The sequence below is a fragment of the Medicago truncatula genome, chromosome 5 (assembly GCF_003473485.1).
Source record: "Medicago truncatula cultivar Jemalong A17 chromosome 5, MtrunA17r5.0-ANR, whole genome shotgun sequence".
NCBI classification, from domain to species: Eukaryota; Viridiplantae; Streptophyta; class Magnoliopsida; order Fabales; family Fabaceae; genus Medicago; species Medicago truncatula.
The window spans coordinates 30011130-30022721 of NC_053046.1; positions in this window are offsets into that span (position 1 = coordinate 30011130).

Here is an 11592-nt window from a genome sequence, read left to right on the forward strand (position 1 = left end):
TTAGTAGTTCTACAAACGGCAACCCTGATCTGCATCTACCTTACTAAGGGTTTCAAGAGAATGGTCTTACTAGGTTATAGCTTTAAGTCGGACAACTAGGTGCTTGTTTCCCTAATTACTAACCAGTTAATTCCTAGCTTCGGTAATGCACCATACTACCCTATGGGTTCTAGCCATTGGGTACCTACGTCTAGGGTCAACAATTCTTATGGCATCTTTGACTAGTTAATAATCACTTACTTCCTAGACAGATAGTTATCAGTAGAGGGATATAAATATTAAGATATAAGCATCCAGTTAGTGATATCAATATTAGGTCATGTCACAACCTAAGTATCAAATCTAGGGTTGCACCTCTCATAGAAATAAAACTACTTTCTAATAAAACTCTATAGTGGACAAAAGCATAAATAAAATAAATAAACGACAAATTAAATTAAATAAATATCCAACAAAAATATACAGAGGTTCATCTTAGAACTCTAACCTAAAAAGATTTAGTTACACATGGTAACTAAAATCAAATTACTAAAGATAAAAACATACCCTAGAAAATCAAGGAGAAGATAGATTCTCTCCCGAAACTGCAAAGTCGCCTTCCTCTTGAACTGCTACAGTTCTGAATGAGAAATTCTAAATGAGGAAGACTAGTATTTATAGTGGAGATTTCTAACAAGGTTTGGGCTAAAAACGCAGGCTAAACCCTGAAAAACGAATAAAATGACGATTGGGCCCCCACATTTTTAGATGCTTGGGGGCGTAGCATATGTTTGACGCGCGTGGAAACATAAAGCCATGCCCTAGGCGCATTTTAGATGCCCTAGGTGCATGGTTTTACAATTCCATGCTCCTAGGCGGATTTTTTTGTGCTTCCGCGCCCAATTTCTTCGATCTTCATCGTTTTTAGGTTTTCGTCTTCAAATAACTTGCCTCGGAACATGGAAACAGAATTCCTTCCTATGTAAAGTCTCCCGAGGCCTCTTGAATGTTCATTCTTTGTCTTCCCAATGTCTTGATAATTCTTCAGTTGTTCTTGATTTTCCGATTTGCAGGATTTCTTTGTGAATTACTTTAAAAACCTCCTAAAATTGATATGTTTCGGGAAAACTAAAATTACAGACTCAAATATAAAAAACATTACAAAAGTCCCAAAATCATAGGCAGTCATTCTAATACTTCTCCTTTTTGCTGCTAAAACCTACTGAAAATGAATGAAAAACATGATAAGAATAACATAAGATGATCTGTTATCAACCCTCGACCATTTTATATTTTTGAAATATATGTTTCTTAGATAGTATCTTTTATTTGTTGAAACAAAAAATTTTCAGCTTGAATGGTTGGGGTTGCAAATTCTCATGCCAACATATCATCATCAAACAGTAAGAATCAAATTACGTTCACACTTTATTGATATTTGATTTGTTGGTGGTAAAAACAATGGAACACATAACGACATATAGTAGGAGAAGAATAAGGTAGTGTCTTAGTACAAACTCAATTTGAAAGAAGGATGTCTGCTAGGGTTTCGTCGGCTGAGCAACTATGTTTTGCTCCGTTCCGACCGTTTCTCTGCTTGCTCGTGGCTCCTCCTCACCTTATCTCTGTCACAGTGACCTCAACTGTTTGTTACACGATCGAATTCGACCAATTGGGTGTAATTGCAGCCATGTTAATACTGTTTATATGGTGTTACAAAGGCTAATCCACAACTTCACTCTCTATCAAATTCACGTGGACACAAACACAGAATCTGCGCAGGGCTTTGTGGGAGCTGTATCCTCGCGCTAGCTAGGGTCATGGTGTTTTCTTGCCCATGGCCTTGGGTGGAAGAATCTACCCTTGTCACTTAGGAACCGCTACAGAAAAGGTCTTTTGCACAAGTGTTGTTTCCTGCAGGCGGTGCTTCTAGTGCACCTCTTCCTCAACCGACAATTCGTGGGGATTATCTGTCAATAAAAATTACCGACGAAGTGTATGCCAAAGGATTAGAGAAATGCAAGCACCACATGCACGACAGGTTGTTCTTGAACAAGGGCGACAAACCGTACACTGCTAAGGAAATTACTGACATTATTGAAGCAATGGAAAACAAAGGGACCATGGCAACTGATTTCTCTTGGGTGTGGATTTTATGAATTTTCTTCCTCCACAGATGAAGATGTGTGTGCATCTCTTGCTATGGGGATTGTAAATTTGAAGTTGAGACTGTTGAGGCTTTCTAGATGGGCCAAGGATTTCAACAAGTACTCTCAGCGTCTCACACATGCGCAGGTTTGGATTCAACTTCTGGACTTACCACAGGAGTAATGGTTAAACGGAGCACTCATGGAAGATGCTGGAGCATTAGGCGCACCTCTCATTATCGATGCCGCAACTCAGAAACGCACCTTCGGCCATTACACGCGGGTGCTAGTGGACATAGATTTTCTCGTTGTATTTTTTATGAGACCAATGTTGAAAGGGAAGGTTTCGCTTTCCCGTTGTTGTGGAGTACGAATGGCACCCAGACTTTTTCTCCCACTATCAGATTCTTGGACACTCAGTTGCAAAGTGTCGTTAGTTACATCCGGAAGAAAATTTGAATACGGACAGAGATAATAATAACATTAAAAAGGTGCAGGGCAAAGGGAAACATGCCATCATACAACAGAAGGCGCAAACCAAAATTTGGTGGGAACGTGAAAATCCTCTCGGAGTTGGGTCATCTTTGGCTTTTTCAAAACCAGTTGTTGCTTTTGAAATTGCAGTGTCTGATACGACAATAGAGCATCCTGAACAACAAGCTTCACCTTCTATTATTGCTCCCGTTGAAACTGATTTTTTCTAGACCGTAGAGCACCCAACAGAAACACCTCTTGATGGCGGTAACAACTCTTTTCATTTCGCACTCGAAAATGTTTTCTGATGAAATTGCTCATAACTCTGATGTCGCAAGCATAGCCATCTTAGAACCAGTATTACATGTTCAACAAGATAATGTGGAACATCCCCCTGCGCAGCTACATGAAGAGGTATTGTCGCAAGAGGATTTGACAAGGTTGGAAGGTGTGGCAACCTTCACTGCTACTGCCAAACTTCCCAAACAACACCCTCTTGCAACTTTCATTCCGCATCGGTGTCCTTTGATTATTAAAGATTTGGAAATCATACAGCAGGCCCTGGTTGCTACTAATGTCGATGATGAAGAGGGGTATACTAATGTTGTGTCCAAGAGCAACCGGAAAAAGAATAAAGGCTATCAAACCCGCTCGAAGGGTCCATGGCAGTTATTTATGCGCATTTTGTTTGGCGTACTTTAGGTTAATCTAACCGTCTTCACATTGTTTAGACACGGTTTGGTGGGATTTTATTCCTGATTTTGTTTTCCGTTTTTTATTTTCGTTAGTTTTCTTTTGAGGGTTCGGTTTGGCCCCCCTCTTGTATATTTTTTTTTTCCCTTTTTTCTATATATAAATATTATATGGGTGAGCGGCGAAGAATTTGAGTTCCCAGAAGGTGCCGACCTAGTCGGGTTGTCCAATGGCTCTTTGATGTCTTCCTCATTCTTGATTCAGAAAAAAAGGCCTTGATAACTAAGATTTGGAATTAGCATCCAAAATTGTACCAAATTACATGAATGCCTTCTAACAAATTGTTCAAAGTTATTGTGTCATTTGACTCTAACCTTGTTTAAAGCATCAACCTCTCTATTTATATGGAGCCCTTGAACTTGTTCCGATATAAGCTTGTATGTCTATGTTTTTTTTTCCTTTTTTTTTTAATAGAAGGTTATATATGTATATACCTATTAAAACCACTTATTTAATTCCCTAAATAGTTTTTAGTGCATTTTTTTTATCTTATCATAAAGAGAAAGAAAAAAATCATTAAAATAAGATAAAAATTGTATTACCATCTTGTTTACCATTCAAATCTTTTGTCTATTTACAATTTAAATATATATCTATCTAAAGTAAATTAATAATCATTCGATATCGAAACAATTCATTTTTCTCCCCATTTTGCTCATTTTCTATATTTAAAATTTAGGATGTAGGTTATGTACTTACCATGTAAAAAATATCCGATTGTCAATGACTTTTGACCAGATAATATCTTTCTCTTTTATAATCCATTTTCGAATGTATTAATATGCTTATATATCAAAAGAGAAAAACAATTAATCATAAATATAAATTAAAAAGTATTTATATATTACCATCTATTTTGTTTGCCATTCAACACTTTTGCCTATAGATCCACTTTAAAAAAAAAAAAAAAACTCTTTTCCTATAGATATTTCGAAAATATAGGTAGGTAAAAGAAAGTTGATTCAATATCTTAAATTTTTTCTTCCCAATTTTTTTTTTTTCAATTTCTTTTTCTTCAAAATGTTGGGTGTATTATTTACCTTATATCAATTTTTTTCATGCTGCGAGTAGGGTGGATCAAATGAACCAAACCCAACCGAACCAGATAAAACCGTATCTACAATTTGTGTCTCGGACGGGTTGGAATGGTTTATGCGGGTCACAGGCCACCTCAACACAGTTTCGTATGGGTTGTTACGGTCGGGCTTAGTTTTGAAATTTCTAAACCATTTAAACCTATACCTGACTGCACATGTGATATAAGTGGGCCTAGCTTGACCTTTTATTTTTAACCTAGGTATAAATAACTCTCATCCTCACTCATTCACGATCTCACCCACCTCAAAACACACTTCCCAAACGCCTCTCTCCTATTAGCTTCAAATTTTAACCTTCTCCTGTTCTCCTTCTATCTCTTCAAACCCAATCATTTTATCATTTCCTCTCTCATGTGAGATTGAGTTTTTGATCAATTTGTATTATGTTATCTATTGGTCAATGATTTCTCTATAGATCTACTCAAAGATGCAATAGTTTTTATTCATCCTTATGTTTGATCCATATGTACAGATCTGTTTTGTGGTTAATTACGTGCTTGAACTATATGTTTAAATAACATCCTATCAGATCTGTTTCTATACATTTCATGTTTAAAATTTAAACCCATACATTTAGATCTTGTTTATGATGAATCTGATGAAGAAGTGAAGTACGATTAAGATTTTGCAGCTTTTTTTCCTTGTAAACTCATAATCGAACCAATCCACCCCCACAACCGCATAAGCCGCCACCTGACCAATCTGATGCCATAAACAGTCAGGATTGGTTTTGATATATTGCTCTACCCTAGCTGCGAATGTTAATTGATCAGGTAATATTCTTTTCTAATATTTTAAGTGGCATTTCGAGATAGTTTCACATAATATATTTAATATATGCTTAAACCAAATATAAAATTATTTAGTTTGTTTATTTATTTATTTATTTTTAAACTCAACTTAACCGTAATAAAACTAGGTTTTTTGTGCATTTGATCCCTGACATTTTGGGTGATTTTTGGTTTACTCTCTTGTTTTTTCTTTTCTTTTCAGTAATGTCTGTATAATTTTAGATTTTAATTGTTTTAATTCTAACTAGCTTATTTTCCCGACATTTTCCAGGTTATATAGAACTTATTATTATTTTCTTTGAGTTATATGTATGATATTCATTGGGATTTAACCCCTCCAATAGTCAGTCCTTGAACTAGATACAATGTTTTGGAAACAAATTATTATATTCATTAAAAATTCCATATCTCATAAATAATAAAAGAAAAAGGATTACTCATATTATAACCCACAATTCATTAAATGAATTATCACCATCTACTTAAAATATAAAATCAATAAATTATAGTTGTGTAAGTTGAAATATTAAAACACAATCACAAATCTTAGGCTCCATGGTTTGCCGACAACGCCAAAATTACCATCGGAGGTGGAAAAGTTATACCCTCTTTGACACGGATGCTTTCTTTAACATCGATGATTTCATCAATTTTGACGCCAGGGGTGACAACAATTTTGTTCTTACCCTTTTTTTCTTCAATAGCCTTTTTATAAATTGATGATAATGCTGGATTTGGTTCAATTTATGTTGGCTATAAAAGTGTGGTACTAGATATGATAAACCGTCAATGTGATGTAGTATGAAAGGTTTAATAGATTTTTTCTCACGTTACTCAGAATCTAAAATGCTTTTCACCAAATCCTATAGTTACTTGTTGTTCATGAAGATGGTGAATATTTGATTATGAATACAAATTTGAGACAGATAAATTGTAGAGGTAAATGAAAAGTCAAAATATATCAAGCCTTGAACCTACAGGTACATATATATAACTATATCAGAAACTACGACATTTAATTTTATCTATTTCCGATGCGTATAATAAAAATTTAATTTAATCTATTTGAAAAATAAATAAATAAAATTCAAATCCAAATTTTAGAATTAAAATAATATAATAAATTAATTAATATTAAGATATAATTTTTAAATATAAATATAATATTTTAAAGTTGAACGATTTTATTACCTTTTGCCTTTAGTGTCTCGGGAAAGTAAATTCTTTGCACAATATTTGTTTGACCAGATTATATATTTTATCAGGTTTTATAAAGTATTTTTCATTACAAGAAATAAAATAATATTCATTTCTTTTGAATTTGGAAATGGATAACGTTATATACCTACAAAAAGTTATTAAACAATTTGGATATAAGTATATACGCACATATATTCAAATTATACTGATATCCAAATTCAAATGAAATTATTTTATTTTTGGTAATAAAAAATAATTTATTAAACCTGATAACGCACATAATTTGGTCAAACAAATAATGTGCAGAGAATTTACTTTTTCGAAACACTAAAGGCGAAAAGTAATAAAATCCACCAACTTTAAAATATTATCTTTACATTTGAGAATTATATCTTTATATTCATCTATTTATTATGTTATTATAATTCTAAAATTTGGATTTGAATTTTATTTCTTTATTTTGCGAATAAATTAAATTTTCATTATAAGCATCGAAAGTAGATAAAATAAAATGTCGTAGTTTCTGATTGATATATATATATATATATATATATATATATATATATATATATATATATATATATGTACCTGTTGGTTCAAGGCATGATATATTTTGATTCTTCATTACCTCTACGATTTCTCTGTCTTAAATTTGTATTCATCCTTAAATATTCACCATCATCATGAAGAACAACAAACAACTATGGAATTTGGTGAAACACATTTCAGATTTTAAGTTACGTGAGAAGAAATATACTGAACCTTTCATATCGCATCACATTGACGGGTTACTATCATATTTAGCTCCACACTTGTATAGCCAACATAAATTGAAACAAATTAACCATTATCATCAATCTATAAAAAGGCTATTGAAGAAAGAAAAAAAATGGTCAAAAGCAAATTGTTGTCACGCCTGAAATCAAAATTGATAAAATCATTGAAGTCAAAGAAAGCTTATGTGTCAAAGAGGGCATCAACTTTGCCACCTTCGATGGTGATTTTGGCTTTGCCGACAAGCCATGGAGCCTAAGATTTGTGATTGTGTTTTCGAGGTTCACGCACACACAAATACACACATCTAATTTAATTTTAATCCAATAACTATTTAAAATTTTCTCTACCAATTTATCATTCAAACAATGAATTATCTATTGTAAAAAAAAATTGGTTACAAAATGTTTAGGTGAGCTTTGGATGCTCACAGGGTCAGGGCCTCAAGCTCAAAAAACATTTACAAAAGTATTACGTATCATCCACCAAAGATGTCCTATCATCGATAATGGCAATTTAACTGACGACTATATATATAACACCCCGAATTATGAATATTAATATATTAATTAGTATTATTATTAGAAAATAGTAGTATTATTATTAGTATTGGTTTGTTTTATATTATTAATTTAATTATTCATATTTGTTCGGAAAATAGGTAATGAGGAAATAGATAGGTTAATTGGTGGGTTAGAGTGAAGGAAAATAAGTTTTAGGAAGAAAATAACATTTTTGGCGAGAATAATGAAGTAGGGTGCAAACAGTAGTGCATTTTTTGCAACTCTCCATAGCACCGATCTCTTCTTCATTGCTGATTGCTTCCCTTTGCTCGAAGAACTCGATCTTAGTGATCCCGGAGAGTTCATCTACCACAGTAGTTTACACGATGGTGTTGAGGCTATTTCATTGCCACTTTTCAAACTCTGCAAGGTTAATCTCTCTCATCATCACTACATCAACGACCAATCACTTTTCCATTTGATAAACAACTGTAAGCTTCTCGAAGAGGTTATAGTCTTTTCTTGTCATAGATTAACCATCTCCTGCATTGCTTCTGCTTGCCGCAAGAGACCAACATTGACGGTATCAATTTCCATTACTTCCGAACCAGAGGACTATGCAATGTAAGTTACTTAACATTTCATTGATCCGTTGGTGAGTTTAAAGGGTTTAACTTGTCTTGATTTGTTATAGAAAATTGTCATCTTTGTGGTTGTTTTATTTCTTGAAGCTATGGACTAACAGTTGTTTCCTTTCTTCATTAAATTAGTGTTTAATTAATTTTCCTTTGGTCAAAACAAGATGAATGAAATCATTAAATCTATTTGCAACCTTAATCAGTATTGAATGCACATTAGTTATAATGTATTCAAAACTATTTTTGTTTTGAATTTACACACCTAACTTTTGGGTTGATTTTATGTATAAATGTTTATTTATTTGCTGTAATAAATCAAAGAATAAGAAGGTGTCTTATGGATCAAGGGGTCCAATCTAAATTATTTCTTGCTGTCTTCATCTAGTTTTTTGTCGTGTTAATGATACGAAGGGAACATGCAGCAATTCTTTATGTAATTTTTCTTGATGTTATATTGCTCTATGAAAATATTTACTTTCGTGATGCTGAATGGTGAACTGCCGTTTTATAATTGAATTGAAGATTATTTTCATGATGCTAGTATTCTAGGAATGATGAGTATGTATATATATGCCATACTTGAAATCCTGTAGACGTGCAGGTTTGAGGACGTTCTTGGCGACGTGAGTGCTCGAGGCTTAGCATGGCGCTACCTCATTTTTATTTTGCTTGGAGTCTAATATAGACTCAGATTAGGACAGTGTCGGGATTATGTTTATTTACTTTTGGATTTCTGTTGTGATGATGTTATTTATGTATTTCAGAGACTGGATATATGTTGTTGAGATGCTGAGACATCTGATGATTTTATTTGTTTATTCCGCTGCGAGTTTTTCTGTTGTCATATCTCAATTTTTAACCTAAGATTACATTTCACATTGTCTTTTGGTTCGGAATATTCTTTATCTTTTCAAAAAAAAAATTTTGGCAAAGAGGTATTTTAAAATACCTCATTTTTGAGCCCACCTTTTATTTATTTTATGTTATTTTATTTTATTTTAGTCTTTTTATTATTTCCTTTTTTATTTTATTATTTGGTCTGTACCTATTTTTTTTTCTATTTTTATTTAAATTAGTCTTTAAAAAAAAAATGTCCAAGGTCAAATCTCAGCCACGCCACCATTCGTGGCCAAATCACTCATGTCAACTTTCCCATTCCAAAATTATTCAATCACATTCAAACCACCATCAAGTCCATTAACCAGTTTTCTATTTTTAAAAATCAAAGAGCCTTTAAAAATCATGTAATTTCATCGGAGAAGGACATCAAGAAAAACAGAGAAAGAAACCAAAACAAATTCATCAAGTCGTTGTCATACCTCAATTTTTTTTTATCCAAAATTCCATTTCATTTTGTCTATCGGCCCATAATATTTGTCTTTTCAAGAAAAATTTCGGCAGAGAGGTATTTTAAAATACCTCATTTTTGGTTCGTTTTTGGGTCCACTTTCTATTTTATTTTATTCTTTTATTTTTATTATCACTTTTTATTTTGTCCATCTTTCTTATTATTTATTTTTATTTTATTTTCTGTTTTTATTAGTTTTAAAAAAAATGTCCAAGGGTCCAAGGCCGATTCCGGCCAACGCCACCATTCATGGCCAAAAATAGTCAATGTTAACCTTCCCATTCCAAAATCATCAAGGCACATTCAATCACCATCAAATCCATTAGTCAAAAGCGGTCTCTAATTTTCAATTTTAGAAGAAAAAAAAAGTGGCCTTTAAAAAGAAATAAAAATCATCAGCAAAAGAGGAATCGATAAAAAGCTGTAACAAAAACTTCAAAACAGTAACAAAAACTGTAACCACCACCAAACAGCCGCAAAACCAAATTCGTAACCACCCAAAAAAAAAATGACAAAAACATTCAAATACCAAAAAAAAAAAAAAAACAAATTTCAAAAAGGAATTCTTTTTCTAAAAAACCTTGATTCTCATCAAGAGATTTTTTGTTTAATTTTCTTAAATAAATACTTTAATGCATTTAAGAATATCTAAACTTTTTTTTTTTTAAAACTAAAAAACACCAAAACAAATCTTTTCTTTTGCCATTTGGCTTTTATTTTCAAACCTCTTTTTTTTATTTTAAAAATAAATAAATAAAAAACATCAAACAAATCATGTGGATTCTTTTACCCCGAACTACGTGGTTTTGATCTCTCACGGGTAATATTTTTTTGCAAGCAAATAATAATTAATTTTAGCCCAAAAATAAATAAATACAAGAGGTTCCTATAGAGTACTATAGACGTTTAGGATGCTAATATCTTCCTTTTACGTAACTAACCCCCGAACCTTAAATCTCTTATTTAATTGTGGATTTTATTCGAACTTTTCCCCCTTCCCTTGGAAGAATTAAAGCTCTGTGGTGAATCCTAAATTTGTGAGTTAACGCCAATCAATAGCTTGATATCTGAAAATCACCGCGGCATATGTAAATTGAATTATGCATGTTTTGTGGAAATGATGTGACATCTTGAACTCTTTTGATTAAATGATATAATTGCATTAAATATTGATTGTGGGGTTCAAGGGTGTTACAAGCTAGGTGGTTGAAATAGAAGCATATGCAAATCATCGTATTCAAGTGTGTGGTTGAAATGGAGAAGAATCTCATTTTTTTTTTTTTTTGATGTAAATCATCGTATTCATTATGGGTGAATGAAATGGAGAAGAGCCTCGAGTATTTTATGTGATATGAAAGTACCATTCAACTTGAAGGGAAAATCCTTCTGGGAAAATTGTCATACCGACGATGTTGTATGAAATAATTAAAGTGTTGGATAATTAAGATCCAACGGAAGAATAAAGTAAGCATAGCGAAGATGAGGATGTTGAATGGGATATGCGGTAAAATTAGACTAGATATGATTAGAAATAACAACAATATAGAGTTCGGGTAGCAGCTATAGTAGAAAAGATGGTGGAAAATAGTCTTAGGTGGTTTCGGCATGTAGAGAGAAGACCTTTAAATTATGTCGTAAGGATAATATATTAGATGGAGGATTGTCAGATTACAAGAGGTAGAAGAAGACCTATAAAAACTATAAGAGAAACAATTATGAAAGAATTAGATATTAACGAGTTAGATTAAATATAATTTATGATAAAATATTACGGGATCCATGTAGCCGGCTTCATTACGGAAATAATTCTTTAAAAGTCTTAAATAATAATTTTCATGAAAATTTATGTATTAAACACATTGAATATTACATCATCTGACTTTTAAAA